At 42.0% G+C, this 20335-nt stretch overlaps 1 protein-coding gene across 8 annotated transcripts in view; it reads right to left on the bottom strand.

The window, feature by feature from the left end:
* The window catches only part of SGCD (sarcoglycan delta), a 327833-nt gene that overhangs the window by 188119 nt on the left and 119379 nt on the right, over positions 1 to 20335 (bottom strand). For all 8 annotated transcript variants that reach the window (XM_051793456.1, XM_051793457.1, XM_051793450.1 and 5 more), the window contains one exon: positions 17859 to 18044. The gene's annotated coding sequence lies outside the window, so the exon portion shown is untranslated. The remainder of the gene's footprint in view (positions 1 to 17858; positions 18045 to 20335) is intronic.

Below are 20335 nucleotides of genomic sequence, written 5' to 3' on the forward strand. Positions count from 1 at the left end.
TGCAACTTGAGGCCCTTTCCTCTCATCCTATCGCTTGTTATCTAGAACGGACTGACCCCCCAACCTCAGCCTCCTTTTCTCCAGGATAAACACCCCCAGTTCCCCCAGCTGCTCCTCAGCAGACTCGTGCTTTAGTAAATACATTCAAGTCTCTGTTAGTTATGGAAACAGTTCTGAAAGACCGAAATGCTAGAGAAGAGGTCTCCAAAGGGAGCAGTATAAGTATGTATGGTAAAATAGCAGCCATGTGGCTTCACTGAACCTGGAGAAGGACTGAGCTTATGGGATGCCAGTGATGCCAAGAAAAGATAGAATTATTATAACTACTTATATAATCAGACACATTAAGACAAGATACAGTAAAGGTAGCAAAAGCACTACTAATTATATTATTCTTAACTTGGTGTTCTCAACCCAACATGGAGGTCTCCAGGGTAATTTTCTTGATTATTTGCTTTAAATCAGCTAAATTATAGCCTTCCAAAAAACTGGGCAAATGAAAGCTTATTCTTCAAGAAGACTACTGTACAATTGGATGGGTGAAATATCAAGATCATTTCCATGGAATATATTCCCATTTCCCATCCTAATTACTGGTGCATTAGTTAGTGTCACTGGAATTATAATAATTTGCCTAAGTAGCCGGTTTTTAAATAATGATGGAAATTGTATTCAGAAGCTGCTCTTCCACACATTATTTATACATACTGTGGGTCTGTTTACTCTCCATGCATGAGTGGCTATTTTGTCCCTAAAGACCCAAGATAACACGATAACAAGGATCCTACAAGCACATACACACATTCATCTTTTCTCACTTGCGAACATTTCCATTTACAGGACTATCACCACGTCTGCCAGCTGGCGCCCTGCTGCAATTCACACTCCCTCTCCCCCTGCATATGCACCTGCAAGACTCATGCAGGGGGTTGCTCATTCCAACAGTGACCAATTCCCTCTTCCTCTTCAGAAAAGATAGGAAAATTCCCTTCCAACCTTCCAGCTTCGATGAAGGTGGGCTAGTTGGTTGAAGACCAATTCTGATCCCCAAGCAAACCCCTCTTCTGCCCCCCTTCAAGTGACCGAGTCCCCCTGGGGTGACACCATGCACCATTTCAGCCATTTTGGGGGATTTTCCTCCTTCCCTCTTTGGTTTTTTCAGTCTCAGTAAGGCTTCCAAAAGACTATGAGCTGTTTTCTTTTTTAGTAATTCATTTGCACAAACAGAAACACTTTGTACTACACACAAGGAAGCCTTCTGGAATAGGCTAGGCATCACCAACTTGTCATCACTACACTGTTTTTAGCTTGTTGATTGCTTTTTCCCCTTCAAAAATAAACATAAATTATTTGGAGGAGAGAGGAAGATTTGTTTTCAAACTAAACCAATCTCTACAAATCTTTGCCATCTGCAATCTCCCACTGCACCAGGGTAAGAAAGCAATGCTCAGGTTGTGCCCAGCAGGCTCCAAAAGCTGGGTGAGTACAGAGATGAGACCTTGTGCTTTCTGCACATGCCCTCATCTCCACCAGCCCTGGACCAGACTGTGAGGCCAAAGTCCTGCAACAACACTAACTCTCATCCTGCCCTCAACTGACCCCTGCCAGCCATACCTCCTATATGCTAAGCAGCAAGATGATCCAGAAAGTATTTGACCAAATACTCGGCCTTTTGAAGCTTTCCAGAGTTCTGAAGTGTTCACTTTTACATCCGTTTTGCTCATCGTAAAAATCTCATTTCAACTCTTGTGTAGCATGAAAACTGAACCTAAAATTGAGCCATTTTCCCCCCTCGGCCACTAAAAAACCTCAAGTGTAACAGTTCTGATCAGCCCAGAATGGTTCACTGAGCTTTAATACCACAGGGGTGCCATAGCTGGGGCTGCATGTGTAGCACATGTGTCTGCTTGGGAGATGAAGTCAAGGAAAGGTTAATAGTAAAGCCACAAAGAGAAATAAGCCGCTGAACTCTTACCAAAAGCCACAGGGAACTGGGTGATTAATGTCCTGAAAATCCTCCTTATCAATCAGTGGCTATTCTGAGGACCAAGATAAGTTCAAAACATCTCCAATTAAAGGGAGAACTATATTCGGTTATTTGGAAAGTGAGTCTGTACTTGTTAAAAGCTCAGAAAATAATCTATTTTTACTATTCTTGTACTACTTTCTTTCTTTTCTTGGAAAATGGGACCATTTTGAACAGCAGCAACACAGTGTTCCAGGATGCAGAACTCGGCACATACAATATGAAAGAACACCACCACTGCTCCCATTTTACAGGGGGCACAACAGGAGGCAGTGAGGGCTCCAAGGACACCTTTCATGCAGTGAGAGGGAGAATTACATCCTGGGAACACAGAATCCCTTCTCCAGCCACACTAATAAATAATACTTTTACATATGAAGGTAGCAAGTACAAAATACTGGCAGGAGTCCTGGTGTGGTAATGCCCAAGTCTGGCAGGAAACCTGAATAATCACTTAACTTGGGATATAGAAGCAACAGGTCCCCAGTTCAGTGCAATATTCCAACAAGTTTGGAAAACACACTAGAAACTGCTTAAAAATAATTTTGTCTCTTTCCAGAAAAAAAATTCCAACAACCAGACCTTTTGAAGTTTGTGCATGTGATGTCAGTTCATTTTTTCAAAGGGGTAACATGACAGCTGTGTTGGAGATAATCGAGAAACCCAGAGGCAATTAGGTTTTAATGCTGCAACAGTGAGGACATTCATCAACCTCCCTCTTACAGCCACAAGTTTCTTGTGTTCTATAATAATACATGGGACATCATCACTTCTTTGGAGAATATTATTGTGATTTTTTTTTCCTGTTCTTTGAACCATTTGTGATGTTTTTCGTGTTCTTTGATTATTTGCAGATGCCAATCACAGCTACAGCACCCTATTTCACTTGAAGTAAATGTTATTGCAATTATAATCTACATTAGGTAGAGAAAAGGAAGTTTTGCAGACATTGTTTTTTTATAAAAACTGAAGAAAAAATATGACAGCAGGCAGTGCTACAGAGGGCACTAGTCTTCCCCAAATCCCAGGTAAGACTGAGGGAGTACCCTTGGAAAGATGAAAAATCTGAAGCAGAGAAGCCAGTGAATTTTTCACAGAAAAATATATTCCATAACAGATACTCAACCTGGGATTAGTTTTTTCCACTCTGTTACTTTCTTTTGTTGGCACACTGCAACTCTCTGTTTGTTCACAAACACTTATGAGCATGTCCTCTGTGAAAAATGAACATTCAAGGTCTGTTTGGAGTACAGTCTTTTCCTGATGCAACACTGTACCTTGGGCTGCTACATCATCAAGAACGACATGGACTTCACTATGTCACAGAAATCTCACCTGTAAACTACTCTCTGAGCCTAAAAGCCCATCTAATATTCATTAAAGAAAGCTGTAAAAATATACTTATTTTCATTATTTCCCAGAGCAGTTCAGCAGAGGAAAGGTTTGGGGACTCCCAACCTGCCACAGGCTCCTGACGTGCTGCTCATGGGAACGACGCAGCTGAGGGCAGAACTGCCATCCATCCTCTCCCTGCACACTTCTGCTCCTGGTGCAAAACGTGGTTGATCTTACCCTCCCTCCTCTGTATACTTTCCCTTCTCCAGTTCTATGCACACTATTTGAATCATTTCATCTCTTATCGTGCTCTTGCAGAGAGAGGAAATGGAAGAACATGTGAGTTAGAGGTCAGGGGGATCGTGCTTAAGTGATGTGCTGGGGAACTGGGAGGGGAGAGGATCCCAGCCCTGTCCCACTGTAACCCCCTTTCCTCCCCACCCCTCTCAGCTGTGTGAGTTCAAAATCAGCTTTAGCAAGTCTACGCTGTGGAACATAAAGTAGAGCAGTATCAGCTTCAGCAAAAGGTCTACATCACCCAGCAAGGCACCAAACACACAGAATCCTACCAGCACACCTCACCTGCCAGGGTAGAGCACCCTGGTGGGACATGCTGTTCAAATGGCCTCTGACTTCCAGACCTAGAGGCCCAGCCAGCTCTCTCCCCTTCTCCCTGAAGGGCCCCTAACGGCAGCATCAAATGTAAGCTCTCAGTCAGTGTTGTTTTACATTCAATTTGCACAGGTGTAAACTGACTACTCAAGGCAGAGGAGAATCAGCTTTCTTTGGCAGCCAAAGGTGAAGTGATGCTGTTTTCAGGTGTGCAGTCTCCTTCTCTCAAAGCTCCCCATGCCATACAAGCCTGCTGCTGTTTGTCTTCCCTTCCCATGAAGGAGATTATACATTCCCACACCACAACGTGCACTGCTGCCACACAGGAAGCCCCAGATTGCCACCAACAGAGAGAAGGGGAGCAAAATATGGACCTCATGGTGAAAAGCTCATGTTCTCAGTCTTCTCTCCTGGTTCTGTGCTCAGACTTTGTGCCTGACAGAGTTTGGTTTTATATGCAGGTCACTCAGTCATTCTTCTCACATATACATGAGGTGCTGCTGGAAAATGTGGCCATTATCCATCAAGTCCTTAGCTTTAGTCAGCTTCCAGCAGAAGAGTAATAGATGCACTTGTGTTGTCACATCATTGTCCAAAATGTCAGGGTAAGAAGCCCTGAACATTAACAACTCCCTAAGGAAATCAGTTCTTAAAAAAATAGAATAGGGAAAATCAGAGTGAGAGGGACAGAAAGATGCAGAGCTTCCCTTTTCATTAGGGATAAGTTATGCAGGTGCCTGACCTGTTCTATGTACCCACGCTGTGGTCTGATTTCCACTGAAGTTTATATTTTTTCTGGATAAAGTAACATATGCATATGTTGGTTTTAATTTCCAGGATCCAGAAACAGTCATCTCTTTGGACATCATACACTAAAAGAGACGTATCAGTTTGAAGGGTGAGTGTCATCTCATCTCAGGGCACTTGCATTAAGATTCAAACAGCATGGGGAGGTGATAATATCGGGCAGTGCAAATCTTCATAGACAGTACAGGGAAAAGGGGGAAAACAGAAAAGAAAAAGATGAAATCAAAGGTGACAAGAAGCAGTAGTCAAAGTTAGGAGGAAGAGGAGGTCAGGCACACAAACTAATCAAGGTGAGACACTGATATTTTCCTGGTGTGGTCAGCCTTTATGATCTGCTTTTAAAAGATTTGCTCAAGTTAAGGGAGAACTACACAGAGCTTCAAAGCTTTTAAAGCCAGGTAAAATGTAGGCATGAACAAAGATATTTCTTTGCTGAGATGGGAGGAAGAACAGGAAAGTGAAATGGGAGGGAAAGCATACCCTGTCCTGAAGAGCCTGAAGGTGAATTTTGGCGACCTCTACTCACAAATTCCTAAAAAAACCTGACCTGGGACTACAAACCCTGTAAAGGAGCAGCTGCCAGTGCTGGAAGGCTTATGAAACTAGTATATACTTTTCCACTTGCAGCTGCAAGTACACAATATCAGAACCTCAAATGAGAAAGACAAGGTGCAGTACATCCAAGAGCACTTTGCCCACTCTGTTTTCACTGAGTGTCCCTTTAACACAACCTCTCATTGCAGCATAGTCAACACATCCAAGAAAAAATGCTCATAAAAAATAGGAAATTAGGCCAAAGTTAGACCAGACTGCAGGAATCTGTCTCAGAGATAAGTAACACCACCAGTTCAGTCACCTGCACCAGATACATCCCTTCCCTCCCCAAACTGAGAGAAGCACAGCCACGCTCTCAGCATCACATCCCACCTCCAGTTCCTTAATTGGGTTTGTGGATTACTAATAAGTAATTGATACACAGGAAATGAATGCGAAGCCACCGCCGCCTCTGCTCCTGCATACAAATACCGGCAGCTGAAAGCGCAGCAGCAGCAAACACTGCAGCCCTGCCAGTCCTGTGGCATTTCCCGTATGAACGTGCTTAAAATATCTCAACATAAAGTGTTTCACTTTGTACAAATGATGCTGGTGTGACTGCTCAATGCCTTTTCAGAGAGGAAACTGTGGAGGGCCTGAGGGGGGTCAGATAAAAACCAAAGATAACGTGTTATGCAGACACTACTCCCGATGAGTATCGGGAGGAGAGAGACTTTAAGGGGCAACACAATAAGAAATCAAGATGAAGATATATTTTGTGGTGCACAAAGGTGGATATACAGCTCTCCATACATTCAGCCTTTAGGGACAATCTTCCTATTTTTTCCCTGGGAGCCAAATAAAGCCCCAAAATTAATCTCTGTGCACAGCCTAAATTTGTACTTAGTGCCAACTTTGCATCTGTATCAAATTTCTCCACAGCATAAGGTGCAACACTGTAAATAGGCTCATTTTTGTTATTTTATCAAATTACATTAACTTTGTCTCTGCAGCGTTCTCCGAGGCTGGCAACACGGAGACGTGCAGGAAATGTAAATCACTCCCCTTTTGATATGATAACCGGAGCAGTGAATTGCATCCCAGAAATCAGCTCAGGATTATAGCCGAGAACTCGCTGAAAGGCACTTAGCTGTGGCGTGGTGCCAGGAGGGGAAACTTCAGCTGGCAGGTCAGTGTGAAGCAGGCTCAGGTCTTAGGAAAGAAGAACAATATGGAACATCCAGCTACCTGCGGCTGCACAAACCCCAAAGCCAACAGCCTCAGGGTCAATCTATAATTAAAAGATGCAAACAGGTGTTAAAAAGAAAAAGTGTGTATTTATGTATGCAAATACATGGGAGGGCTATATTAAACATGAATAAGCACCTAGGAAAGCAACAGCCACAGGCTGTAGGATAAAATCTATCTGCCAGACAAATGCAGATGTTCATATAAGCAACCACACACCAAAAACAAATTGCATTTCCTGAATGGAACTATTTGTGGTAGAGAACATTATAATAATCATTTTAATCATGTATTTTAATTTAAATATTTTTTTCAGTTTCAAAGATTCAGAAGATGTTGCCATGCAAATAAAGATAATCAGAACGTGAAAATAATTGTTTTCCTAATGCCCTATTTTCATGTGTAAATGCCACTGCTAACAGCTACCAGCATTAACTCTGGGCCAGAACTCCACTGAATTCGGTACTGCACAAACAGTAAAAGAAAAAGCTGCCTGAACCCTAAGGAATTTGCAGCTCTAACAGCAAAGAGGCAGCAGATGGATATAGACAGAAATAATCAAGAAGTAGTAGTTAACAAGGCAGGAGTTAGTCTCAGCAAACCAAATCCCTGATTGCTGTGAGCCTTGTACAGGCACCACAACAAAGGGGAGTTTTGATCATCAATGCCCCAAAACACATGAAGCTCTGCACATCCTTCATCTCCACCGCTGTGCTCCATCTGTTGCCTCCACACTTGCTGGCAATCGTGTCTCGTTCTCCCACCATACTCAGATTTTTAACACAAAAGCTCTTTGGGCCAAGGACTGTCATGTATGACCTTGCTCTCCAGCCCTGAGCATAGCAGGTTCTCAAACTAGGGTCATGAAGACAGATAAAACCATTTATGAACAAAATGGCTCATTAGTAATAATGTTTATTAATAACTAGTCCAACAGAGGATGAGTATGCATGCACACAAGCTTAGTCAAACTTACCACACACAAACTCCATCAATACCTGAGCAACAGTGCCTTCTGATGGCTTTTATCGAGTCCACACACCTCTTGCTCTAAACATGAACCATGTAGAGGAGAGGAAGAGTAGCTGGTACATAATTATCTTGTGAAACATGGACATGTCATCTGTAAATGCACATACAGTGCCCAATGTCTGCTGGAATCTCCAGAGGCACCACACTACATACCTACTACAGGAATCAAAACCAGCCCAACAGATAGACAGCTGGACAAATGAATCCTGTAAAAATATTTAAAATGTCCTAAACAACTTTTTTGTAACAGAGATACATCTGCAGGATAGAGCATTCCTGCCAGAAGGTTTATTTCATTACATTTGACTCAATGATCTACTTATTATAAGACCTCTCAGACTAAGGCAATCATAGAACCATAGAATTAGCTGAGTTGAAAGGGACCTCTGAGATCATCAAGTCCAACCCTTGATCCACTACCACAGTGGTTCCCAGACCATGGCACTGATGCCACATTCAGTCTCATCTTAAAAACCTCCAGGGATGGAGAATCCACCACTTCCCTGGGCAGCCCATTCCTATGCCTGATTACCCTTTCTGTAAAGAATTTCTTCCTAATATCTAACCTAAACCTCCCCTGGCAGAGCTTAAGACCATGACTCCTTGATTTACTGAGAGTTGCCTGGGAGAAGAGACCAACCCCCATGTGGCTACAACCTCCTTTCAGGCAGTTGTATAACCATACCTGCCTTTCTTGATGCAAGACCATTCCACATGGTTTTCAGCTTCTTAAATTGAATGCTTAAAAGTGATGAGATGGGGAAATAAAAGACTACTCTACAGCATCAATCTGGCCCTTCCTTGCACCCAGACAGACCTGCATTGTGGGGAAGTGTTGTTCTTCCAGCCTCCACTTCCACATCATCCTCAAAGGGTTAAACAACAGATATATTTTTAAATTATTCTTTAGTGTCTCTTTGTTTCTTTTTTTATTGTACATTCCTTTTTTTCCCCTAAAGACCAAAAGTAACAAATAGAAAATACTGTTTAGAGTCCAAGTTCACAGAAGTTTCACTCCACACAGTTAGACTTGTTCCACATCTATTAATTACATTATGTTTTCAGTGAGGTATAGTGAAATGCAGGGTATGAGGGCAGCTCCTTCACAAAGACATGCTCAATAAAGTGTTACCTGCCATGCTTCAACATGCAATATGACAGATTTTCCGATGCAATTCAAACCTCAAAAGTGAAAAAGAAATGGCATGTAAACGGATCTCACTTGCCCTTAAATCACTGTTAGCAAATCTTAATCTCTTTAAGTCTGGTAGTTTCAAATCAGGCCTATTTAGCTTGCAAAGGTAGGTCAGGTTTTATTGATCACCCCTAATGTTTATAAATGCACTCTTAAAAAAATGAGAGCAGTCAGATACACAGCTCGGTTGATAAAGGCCTGCTGCAAAACTGTCTGATAATATTCCCAGCCTTCAAGCTATGCTGTTGTAAGTGCAATTTCTATATGCACCAGAATGCAGATTTCAGGCTTGCCAGTTCACACTGGAAAGGGAAAAGAAGAGCCCTACCATAGTAGAGGTGGATTACTCTTTGCATTTACTAAAAGCACAACTATAAACTTCTAGAATACAGTCACAGCAGCCCGAGCCCATTTACTTCTCAGTTATCATTCCTCAATCTTTTTTCAATGCAATATTTGGTGCCTGGATTTCCTACTCAGAGTCCATGCTATGCCCTGAATTTTGAACTGTGAACAACTGATGATATTATTCCAGTTGTTATAGAAATAAGGTGGGTTATTGTTATTTACATTATGGCATCATCTAGAGTTCCTTCTACAGTTCTCAGAGAGGGACCAGAGGAGAAGCAAGTTTGTAATACTGATGAGGTTTTTAAATACACAAGGGCTGAGCACTTGAAGAACCTATTTTTAAAGAAAGAGATGACAAATAAAGGAAACAAATATATGTGACCTGACTGAAGCCCAGTGATCCAGGGAACATCTAAATAAAAAGTGCAGTGTTTTCCACCCACATAGGTAAGCTCAGATCAAACACATTGCAGAATCTCAATAGTCTTACTTGGTACAGCTTTTTTGCTCCTCATTCAGAAAAATAAAAAGTATTTTTCCATGCAAAGTTAAACATGATTTTCACTTTGTTATTTTTCATGCCATGCTAAAATAAAGCCCCAATGGCTTTCCAGTTGATACCTGATATATCACTCCCATTCCAACTATTAAATACTCATTTTTTGGCCTGAAAGAGATTCTAAATGGAGTATTTAGAGACACAGAAACACATAAACAAACCCACTGCAGTATATATACCAAGATCAGACACAGGGTTTCTGGGTTTTATTCTACTGAAGACTTCTTGTGCATCTCAGACAAGTTCCTTAATCAACCTTTACACGAGGTTTCCTCCTCCACCTAATGAACAGGTGAGCTGCAGAAATGGATCACTGCCTAGGACATGCTCTGGAGCTATGCTGTCAAACAGAGAAGAGCTTAATAGTATAAATCCCCATCAACGACTTCTGGCAATTATCAAATGTTTATTAGCCTCCAAAGTGAAGGCTAATAAACCTGCTTATTTTAGCAGATAAAGTCAAATTACCTTGACTGAAGTTGGTAAGTGTTCGAAGATTAACAGCGCGGGCCTCATATGCTTTTAGTCATTGGTGATGAAATGTCAGCTCAAAAAACTGAAAGATACTTCCTAGTTATTTAGGCAATGTGAAAACTGGGCAGTTATTTTCCAGGAAACATGCCTGTTTGACAGGTTTTAAATGAAGAAAAGTGATATTATTACAATTATCATTAGAAGAAGATGTCCCTCATCAAAATGTGTCTGGATTTTAATTGACAAGGTCCAGGTTAATGCTGTGAAAATGCCAATGAAAGCAAAGCCTGTGGCTCAAACTAATTGTCAGCACTGAGCAACCTCCACCTCTAACCCACCACAGATTTATCACTCTGTGCACACTGTACTCATGACAAGAAACATTTGAATTAATCATTAACAACTAGAAATTCCTCCCAGAGAGAAAGTAAGCAGAGTGCAGGGCTGCCCAACTCCCTTTCCCGTGCTCCCAAGCCAATGAGAGGTTGCCGACAAGGAGAAGGACTTTTTTTATTGTTGTTTTGCCACATTTTTCTTTAAAGAGCATTCTGGGGAAGCTTTCAGTGATCCTCTGTGTTTTGTTGTCACCCCTGGGGGTAGGACAAAGGTGTAGAGAAAGACTTACAGCCCCCCTACTGGAGTCATAAACTCGGTAACACTTTGGAAGGTGTTACCCATCAGCTGCAGTGGCAGTCAGCACCCAATTTTATACATAAAATCTAAAGGGTCTGTAAAAAACTTCCTGAATTCTTTTTATTTATATTTCCTCTATATATGTGCCCAGCATGCTGGCACAGACCCACTAGAGTATCACTGGGCAGAAGGAGAGAAGCTGAGAACCTCCAGGACCTGACAGAGGCATGAGCTCTGCCAGGGAAACGGCACAGTCCCAAGCCTCACGTTGCCTTTTACAGTCTTTACTGAGAATGCTTTGGTTCTGTGCAGGTGATGGCATCATCACAACCCAGACTGAGCACACATCAACTCGGGAGTTCCCCCAGTCCAAGTCTTTATACCACATCACATGCAAAACCAAAGTGTTCCTTCCCTCACAACATTGAGATTGGAAAGCTCAACAGTATTCTGAAGAAAGGAAGAGGGGAATCTCTACAAAGGTAAAGGGCCACTTTCACAGGTGGATGAAAAGGCATCAGGTCTCTAATGCCAAAAGCACCAAGCTTGTCTGGCAAGATATAATTGGAGCTATACTTACCCCATATAGTAGAGAGAGAAAAAATAAAAAATTCCCCATGTTATCAACCGGCCAGTCAGGAGAAAACACCAGATGGCATTTGCTGTGGTGAAGGAAGAAGACCTTCCTTAGAGGAGGCCAGTGCTAGCAGGGGCTCTGCCAGCTCCTTCCCACCAACTTGGAGGCAAAGACTGAGGGGGGTGTCAGCCCATCATCAGAAATGGGCTCACTTCATCAGAAATGCTGCTCACTTCACTGTCCCTTTTCTCCCAGAGGTGAAAGGCAGCCATTTCCCTGCCCATTCACCTCCAGTGACCCTGCCTTTCTAGTTCTTGCTGTTTTCTATATATTCACCACAGAAACTACAGGCTGGAGAGCTCCCATTAAACGATGCCAATAATAACTCTCCATTCACAGCTAACACTTGGCTGCACACATTCTCTCTTATTTCCAAACACTTTCAGTATGTTTTAATTTCCCTTCATCAGACATGCATAATTATTTGCATCACATCTAAACATGTACAACAGGTTTATGCTTCCAAATACAGTCCCCTAGCTGCAAAAAATCAGCATGACAGCACTAGAAAGAAAGCAGCAGTTATGTCGATCAGGAGGTAGAGCTCAGGAAGAGGAAAACAAAAGCCACATCATCATGATTTGAGTCCATGACTTTCACCAGGCACAAGTTTGGACCTTTACAAAATCCTAGGTATTTCTTAGAGCATCTTCCCTCAGTTAACCACCAAATTAGTCAGCAACTGTGACAATAAATTTCATAACAAAAATCCATGAAGTGGAGACTTTTGGTACCTTACCTGGAAACTTGAAGAGCCAAAAGGATTTTTCTGGTCTCAAGAGACACTATTACAGAGCAAAGTATCTCTGCAACACTTCACACCTGTTACTGTTGTGGCTTTACAAGGCTCTTTCCATTGCACCCTTCAATACCCTTTGGACTAAGAAAAGGTTTCAATCAGAAAAGTCACAGCAAATGCTCACTTCTTTAGCTCAGCCCCAAATAGTCACTTAGAAATTTGTCGTGGCTTTCCAAAACCCTACCTCTTTCAGTCTCTTTTATGCATCCTAGAGAGCTCCCTAAGGAAGGGCATCTTTGGGACTTAGATTGGCCTGTGCTGGCTCTGCAGTTCTCAGCTCAAGTTAGTAGTTCCCAGTCTTCAATTATCAGACCAGAACAGCTCCTGAAGTACACACGGTGCTGGGACTTCCAGCAATTACTTCTGTGATCCTTAAGACAGGGGTTGCCCAGGGACAGAACTGCTCCTTTAGGTAATTACATTCCCAGCGCTGCCCAGTGTCTGTCAAACTCTCCCCCCACCACACAAGAGGCCAGTTTTTGAAGATCATTATAAAATAAATATGTCATCCTGAAGGATGAAAATATAACCAGCTGCAGCTTATCTGAACCTGAACATTACCAAGTCAGCACTATTTCCACATTTTGAAACACAAAATGTTGCTCTCTGACTGGATGTGGGACACAGGTGACTTCCCCATCACACACACAAGTCTTTATCAGCTTGGATGCACAATTAAGCTAATATTTGTCCAACAAAAGGTAAAAACTACTCTCTGGGTGGTGTCACAGCTGCAGGCAGAGCAGTAAAAGCTCTAGAGCATCCCAAGTGATCAGTCTCATATGAGACATTCTCCACTAAGCTTTGTTCTGGCAACATTCCCGCTATTTGAGGAAGGAAATGCAGTATTCTCCTTTATTTTCTGCACAGTTGGATGTAAAGCTTGGAATGCAGAACTGCCTTAACTACATGGCAGGAGGACAGCAGTCCATAATTAATTTTCCACATCAACCGTTGGCCGTCCTCCTCTTCCTCTCTGCGAGGCTGTAAACTGTCAGTGGATACTTATCCAAAGAGCAGACATGCCACAGAGCAAAAAGCAAGATTATTATTAGCTAGTATTTTACAGTGTGTGCTAGCCAAAAATCAGAGGTAAGCAAGCCTGGGCATAGCGAGAGTAGCACTGGTGCAAAGGTAGCCCTGCCTGCAGCTGCCTGTCATCCAAGAGATGCAAACCCAAAGGGGATAGGAAAACAGGATGAGGAGAGTAAGACAGATAGGAGAAGGTTGCAAGGAGACAGAAAAAATGTGTTCTCAGACAAAGGTTTTGAGCCAACTAATTTCAAAACATCTGCAGCCCAGAGAAACACGTGCCCTCTTCCACCCCGACTGGACTCTGCCCAACACATGGTCCACGGGCTGCCAAGCAGCAGCTCGGCAGAGGACAAGGGGCTCCAAACTGCTTTCTCTTCCGAGAGAAAGAAGGTGTGCTCCACTCAGAGCCAGCATTTTCCACTCCTCAGTCTCCAAATCTCTCAAAGACCAGAGTGCAAAGTAATTACAAGGAGGCTGTCAGTCCTCACAGGCAAAAGGTCTCCAGAAGAAAATAAATGATGCTACTTCATCAAGCTCTCTGAAGCACCACTACAAACATCAGAGTCCAGAAGGCAGAGCCACAGGCTGACAGCCCAGGGGTAAGGCCATTTGTACAACTTCAGGCAAACCCACTGACTTCTCAGTACTTCGACAGCACAGGTAAAGGACTATTATATTACTGGTCTGTGATTGATATCTTAAGAATTTCATTATCGTTTTGGAGTTCCTGATTTTCTTTCAGAAATTCAACTCAGTTCTGCCGCTGCTATCACCTTTTTAATTCATTTTACAACAAGATATTTGTTATCAGAAATTGTGCTTTGATATGTGTCAGGTTGATGGATTCAATAAAAGCCCTGTCAGGAGAAGTTGAGTGAATAGGGTTGCAGAAGTGGTGTCATCAAGGGAATTGATATGTTAACAGCCAGTCTGCTGATCTTGCAACAAAACATGCAAACATAATGGGTGTTTATTTCATCACCCTGGCAAAATAGTCCAGAGAAACACTAGAAAACATTTGCATAAATGTTACTCATGGCAAACAACCTCAGCATGCTCACTGATCAAAAAACATCTGTAAAACGTGATCCTGCACGCTGTCCTGTTTCCCTGTTTGGTATGCAACATTCAATCAAGAAGAATAAAGGCTTTATTCAAAATAAAGCTTTGATTTTAACTTTTGGAATTCAGGCAGACATCCTGTGATGCTCCAACTGAGCTTTTCCCTCAATAATGTTGGAGGACAATTTTACTGACACATTTTCAGGTACAACCAGTAGACCTGCACCCCTCAGCAAGTCATTGAAAAGTTGCACCAGGGTCTTACTTTGACAGCCTAACCCACAGGCATATAAAATCAGTCTTTGTTTCTGATTTAAAAAACGAAATCACACAAGAAACAAGAAAAACGTGAAGAGAGAAATAATAGCTTTTTATCAGACCACAATACAGGAAGTGAGACAAGGACACCAGTCCACTGCTCTGCTATAGGTCAAGCAGAAAAAAAGTCTCTGCTTCGCCTGATCAGAGCATCACATCTGCAACATCACCTCTGCACTGTCCTGTAACGCAGAGATTTTGTTAACTGGAACTGACTTACAGAACATCTGGAAAAAATGTGATGCTGAGATCCAACGTTTAGAAAAACGAAATAATACTACAGTCTAAACAAAGCAAAGGGAAAATTTCCACAGCAATTAATTGTAAAAAGGTGAATTACATTGAGGATTTATGTTCATGTAATGAAGACAATTAATTGCTACGAGAGCTATAAAACACATTAAATGAACAGGGTTTTTTCCAATTCTACTTGCAAGATAAATTTTATTAACTATGTTTAATGGTTACTTAAAATTTTTCTCTTACATATTTATTAAATGTGTCTTTTCAGCAGAACAGAGCATTTTACTAATCTGATTCTGCTAATCTAAAAATGAGTAATTTCAGAAAAAAATATTACTCTGCATGTTATCTGAAGATCCATTTAAAATAATTCCTCATACAATAAGACTGCCATCACCACAAATGCATAAGTGCTGCTAAAAGGGAATCTGCTTGTCTCACATGAGCAAACACTCTGCTGCAACTGAGTTCAGTTCACATTATTTGAACAGATGTTCCAGTTTCCAGTAGAGATATGGAGCAAACGTTGAGTCCTGATGTCATTTGGTGTTACTGTAATCACTTCATTAAAAACCCCTCTACTTGGGAGAGCAGGACACAGGGAAAACACTGGCTTAGATTGGAGCAGTGACCTCAAACAGATCCACATCCAAATCTTGTGCTTTGCACTATAGACTCAGCTGCTCAGCCAAGGCTATCTGTGTACCTCCAGCTGTGGGTATTGGATGCACCTTCTGCAGTTGGATTGCATGCAAATAAGAGACAGATGATTACCACCTAAAAGTGACCTAGAACTGACTCTGTTTCTTATTCACCATTTATAAAATGGGGGTAAGAAGCACTTCTGTCTAACAAGGGTGTTATGGGAACAGATAAAGTTGATGGTAGTCAAATATTCTGGTAATCATGAGTCCTCAAGATGAAGAGAATCGATAAAGAAGGGTCCTCAGCTACTTCAGTGAACAAGAGTTTGGCCAAACCTTTATACTGAAGCACAACCTTCTCAATCTGCAATGTTCTTCCTTAAAGATGAAGTTGCCATAAATGTGAGCTTCCCTTAAATAAGAGTCAAGTTTTTAGATCTGACAGTCACAAAGTAAAATGACCGAAGTCCAACCTAGCGTTTAATGCCTAAATAATAGTAAATCAATTATATAGAAAATGCTCTTTGTCCTCTGAAACTGTGAGGTTCTGCAAAGTTCTGCACAACCTCATGCTGCAGACTGACATGTGAACCTCAGACTGAGAGCTGGACTGACTCCAATGGAAAGGATGGGGTGAGCTCATCTAACCACCATCCTGCCCGAAGTAAGGGCAGCACCACCATCACACCACAACCAACATCTCTGGAGCAGATCCTCACCCGCCCTGGCAACCCTTGCCTACCCAGTAGAACACACATCCTCATTGCTAGGAAGATTTACATGTTTCAACTTAAAAATCTCAAACCTGAACAAAGAATAAACAAAACTGCTGTGATTTCTACATTAGAGCAGTGCAAAATTTTTCTCTGAAAGAGTCAAGCAGTTCTCTTAATTATGAAATACCTCTCCTACAACCTTCCCTTTTAAGTGTTTTAATCACAGGAACAGTAGCTTGGAAATAAACAAAAGTGAAGAGGATAATGAAGGCAAGAGCAACATTTAGCAGCCTCCTCTTCTAGAAACCAGGTGCTGCCAGAGCAGAGAGACAACTCTTGCCAGCAGTGCCGTGGGTTAATAATGGGAACCTCTCCTTGACAACTGTGTTGTTTTCCTGAAATGCCTGTACAAATTAACAGCATATGCTGTGGTTGGAACAGACCTTTCTTGACCCTCAACATTTAAAAGTTAAGCACCTAATTTAAGCTATTCCCTCCAACTTTTCCTTGCAATCGCTGGAGACAGTCAGAGCTCTGCTGAAGCGTGAGAGTTTGAGCCTACAATTTCCAGAGGTAACATGACTGGTGCAACCAAGATGAAAAGCAGGAGAACTTATGCACACTCACTTGGATGCATCATGTTTTCTTAGAGGTTTTTAAGAAAGTCTTGACTTGTTCTCTCCCCTACTCCACTAACATCAAGTGCAGGTGTTACATTGCTGCTGTACTTTTCTCAATGAGATTATACTGCTGGATCAGTCATATAAGAGAAGTCAATATCCATGTGTTAAATGAAAAAGGATAGTATCATCTGATACCATTCTATTAAGATCTAGGAATCATTGCTTTAAATTTGTTTGTTTTAATTCAGGAAACTTTACCTTCACAGAAATAACTTGACCTAGAAAAAAGAAGCTGTAGAACCAGAGACTGCATTACCATAAGAGCTTATATAGCACCATCTTCATCAACAATACATTCTCAAAGTCCTGGCCTTCAATTTACTGCTAAAAGATAGTTGCATATTGCCTTGCTACAGTTTCAGCATAGCCAAGGCAATTTGTGTGGATATCAGAACCTCCACACTGGCAAAACTTTTAAATGCCCCACGAAAAAGGGGACATACAATTATACAAGAAATTGGTAGTGGTATTTCTATCCTTGGCAAACAACAAGAATATACAAAGTACAAAGGAAAGCACAGGGATGAATTACAAATGGGCTACTTCATTTTATTTTTTTTCATCTCTGACCCTCAGAACTGCAGACATTTGTGAAACACAACAAGTAGGACTTTCAAAACATGGATGCCTATCACCAAGTATACTCCACCAACAGTAACACACACCCACCAGCAAGCATTTTGTTCAATAGGGCACTTAATATAAACATGCATCCCCTCAAGCCCAAGATCATAAAAACACTTCAGTCCTGATGAACACTTTCCAAATTCAGGGAGAGCAAAGGTTATTTACAGATGCAGTGCAAGCATGGCACGTGCACAGCAATAAACACAAAGGCTGCTAATGTTCTGTTTTCCGCGTATGTAGTCATTCAGAAAAGAGCAAAAATTAAAAAGCAGGGGAAAAAATACATACCTTACCAAACCTGAATGTTGGACACAACTTGTTTCAGAGCAACATTGGTGTGAAGGTAAGCTCCTCAGGCGACCACCAACTGCAATTCCTTTCTGAGCCCCCCAGAGGCTCCAGCTCTCCTTTGCCTGTGTCCCTGAGGAAGATGCGGTGTCCTCCAGTATTTCAGAGCCTCAGCTGCAGAAGACGCTGCTCAAAAAAAGGGGAAGAGAAGAAGGTGTGGCATTTTATTCTAGGGTCAGTTGTTTGGCAGATTCAGAGCAGAACACAAGACAACACTGGATAGGAATGAAATGTCAAGGCAGGACAGAAAGCCTGTGACAATCCATCATGTGTGGCACCTTCAGAGGGCAATCATTGAATTCAAGAACTGTGGTGCAAAGTTATTCTTGCTTTACAGTACTTTTACAGTGTCCCTAGACCAGGAAATGAATGACAGCCTGGCTGCTTTTTATTCCAGTCCAATATCATAATACAAAAGTAAGTAATGTACTTCTCCCATAGGGAATATTTTAATTCATAATAGCATTTCTGAAGAATAACAGGACTTTCATATTAAAAGCAGAGACATCACCTCAGTCTTAATACTTCGCACATTAAAACGGCTCTTACTCAAGGAATTCAAAGCTTAGGAGTTTACAGCAGATGGGAAGTGGGGAGTGTCCACCCAACACACAGCAGTTGCCAGTGCTCTGCCTCCAGTGCAATTGTCAAGACAGGTGAATGTCCTGGAGTTTTCTGGGCCCAGGGGGCTCAGCACCACCATGTTTTCTAGCTCACTGTCACTGCTAAATGTGCTCAGTGTTTTCAAGAGGTCAGATCCTGGCACTGAACACAGATGTGGGAGCCTCACTGCAGACACCCAGGTGAGAAGAAAGCAATGGAGACGATCACTTGGCAGCAGTGCTGCCCCGGAGAGGCACTGAGAAGTTCGAATATTCATCCCTAATCCTTGGCATATCGGAAAACAGTCAAAGGAGCATCCTTCCCCCAGCCAGATAACACAACCTGTGAAGCAAAACCAGGCACAGCAGCACAAAACAGGTGAGGACTGAGGAAAGAGCAGGATCTGACCACCCTCGGTCAGGTACACCCAGACTATGTGGTTTGTGCCCTTAAATCAAACTCAGAGGTTCCCTCCTAGGATTAACTCAGCAGCCATGAACACACTCTAACTTTGCCTAGGAATGCAAAAAAAAGTACAAGGAATAAAATAAGAGATATACAGGAAAAAGCCTGTGGCAGCTCAAAATACCACAAAATCCCATTCCATCTTCACAAAAAATCCTGAACCCCTGAACAGGTTATACCTATCTGGAAAACACATTAGCTTTTGGGCTTGCAAGAAGGAAGATTTCAGTAATCAGCACGTGAAACTGTGCATACCAAAAGTTACCATCATATAAATCATACCATATAAAGTTGCCTTTATATACATACACACAAACATACATTTTTTTTTTCGCTTTTTTACCAAAAATCCACATAGCAAGTATGGTCACACAGATCAGAACCATCAAATACATTCGCTTTATTTACCACTAATTACTTTGCTGGAACTCATATTAAGTGGTTTATGTTACATACACACCCAAAGGCTCTACAAGTGGAACAGCTTGTGAGACACCCACAACAGGAGTCACGGTGGTAGACCCCAGTCCTGCATTTCTTGGTACACATTTGCAGACTTTCTGCCTCTCTTGAATTCAGATATGAAGGACAAAAGTGGACCTTCACAGTTCCTGTCCTCTTCTAGGCTAACCATGAAAAATCGGACTGCCAGCTGAAAAGGCTGCTGAATGACTTATGGGTACAGAAATGGCTGATGCTGCAGTAGTTTGATCTGCAGGCAGCAGCAAGACCTAATTCTACTGCTTTTAAGGGATTTTATCTCTGGAGACGACAGCTACAATTACTTTTTCATTTCAACTCGTAAATTGTAACGCAGAATAGTCACAAAGAAAATCAGTACTACATTTTTGTGCATTAACCACAGCATCAGCTGAGCTGAGTAGCAGAAGTAACAGTAACAGGACTACATCATTACAGCAAGCTGAGTGCAGGAGCCTGGTCTCAGGTTGGAAAAGACAAGGTCTTGGAAGTACAGCTGGCCAATGCTCACTGGAGGCAAATCTCTATGGTAAGAAGTTGGTAAGTTGCCTTAATATGCTGCTATGTATGCACATAGAGTTCTTGTACCTTCTCAATTCCTGCACTGCTGGGTGCACCATAAACTCCAGCCCAGGCAGGAGCACGCACTTCCAGCTCTTGGAGAAGACAAAAACAAAGCCACCCTCTTCCTTGGTGCTGCCAAGTGGTTACCTGATCCAGACTGAAAGCACAGAGTACTACGAACATGCAGTAATGTGAAGGATGAGAAGTAATGGGAGGTGTGGACATGGAGGGGAAAACAACTTTAATCATGACGAAACGCACCATTCCCATCTTTCATGGTACAACAGAGATGGGGGTAACATAAT

This window comes from Manacus candei, unplaced genomic scaffold, assembly GCF_025592945.1.
Source record: "Manacus candei isolate 608988 ecotype Guabito, Panama unplaced genomic scaffold, ASM2559294v1 h1tg000037l, whole genome shotgun sequence".
Lineage (NCBI taxonomy): Eukaryota > Metazoa > Chordata > Aves > Passeriformes > Pipridae > Manacus > Manacus candei.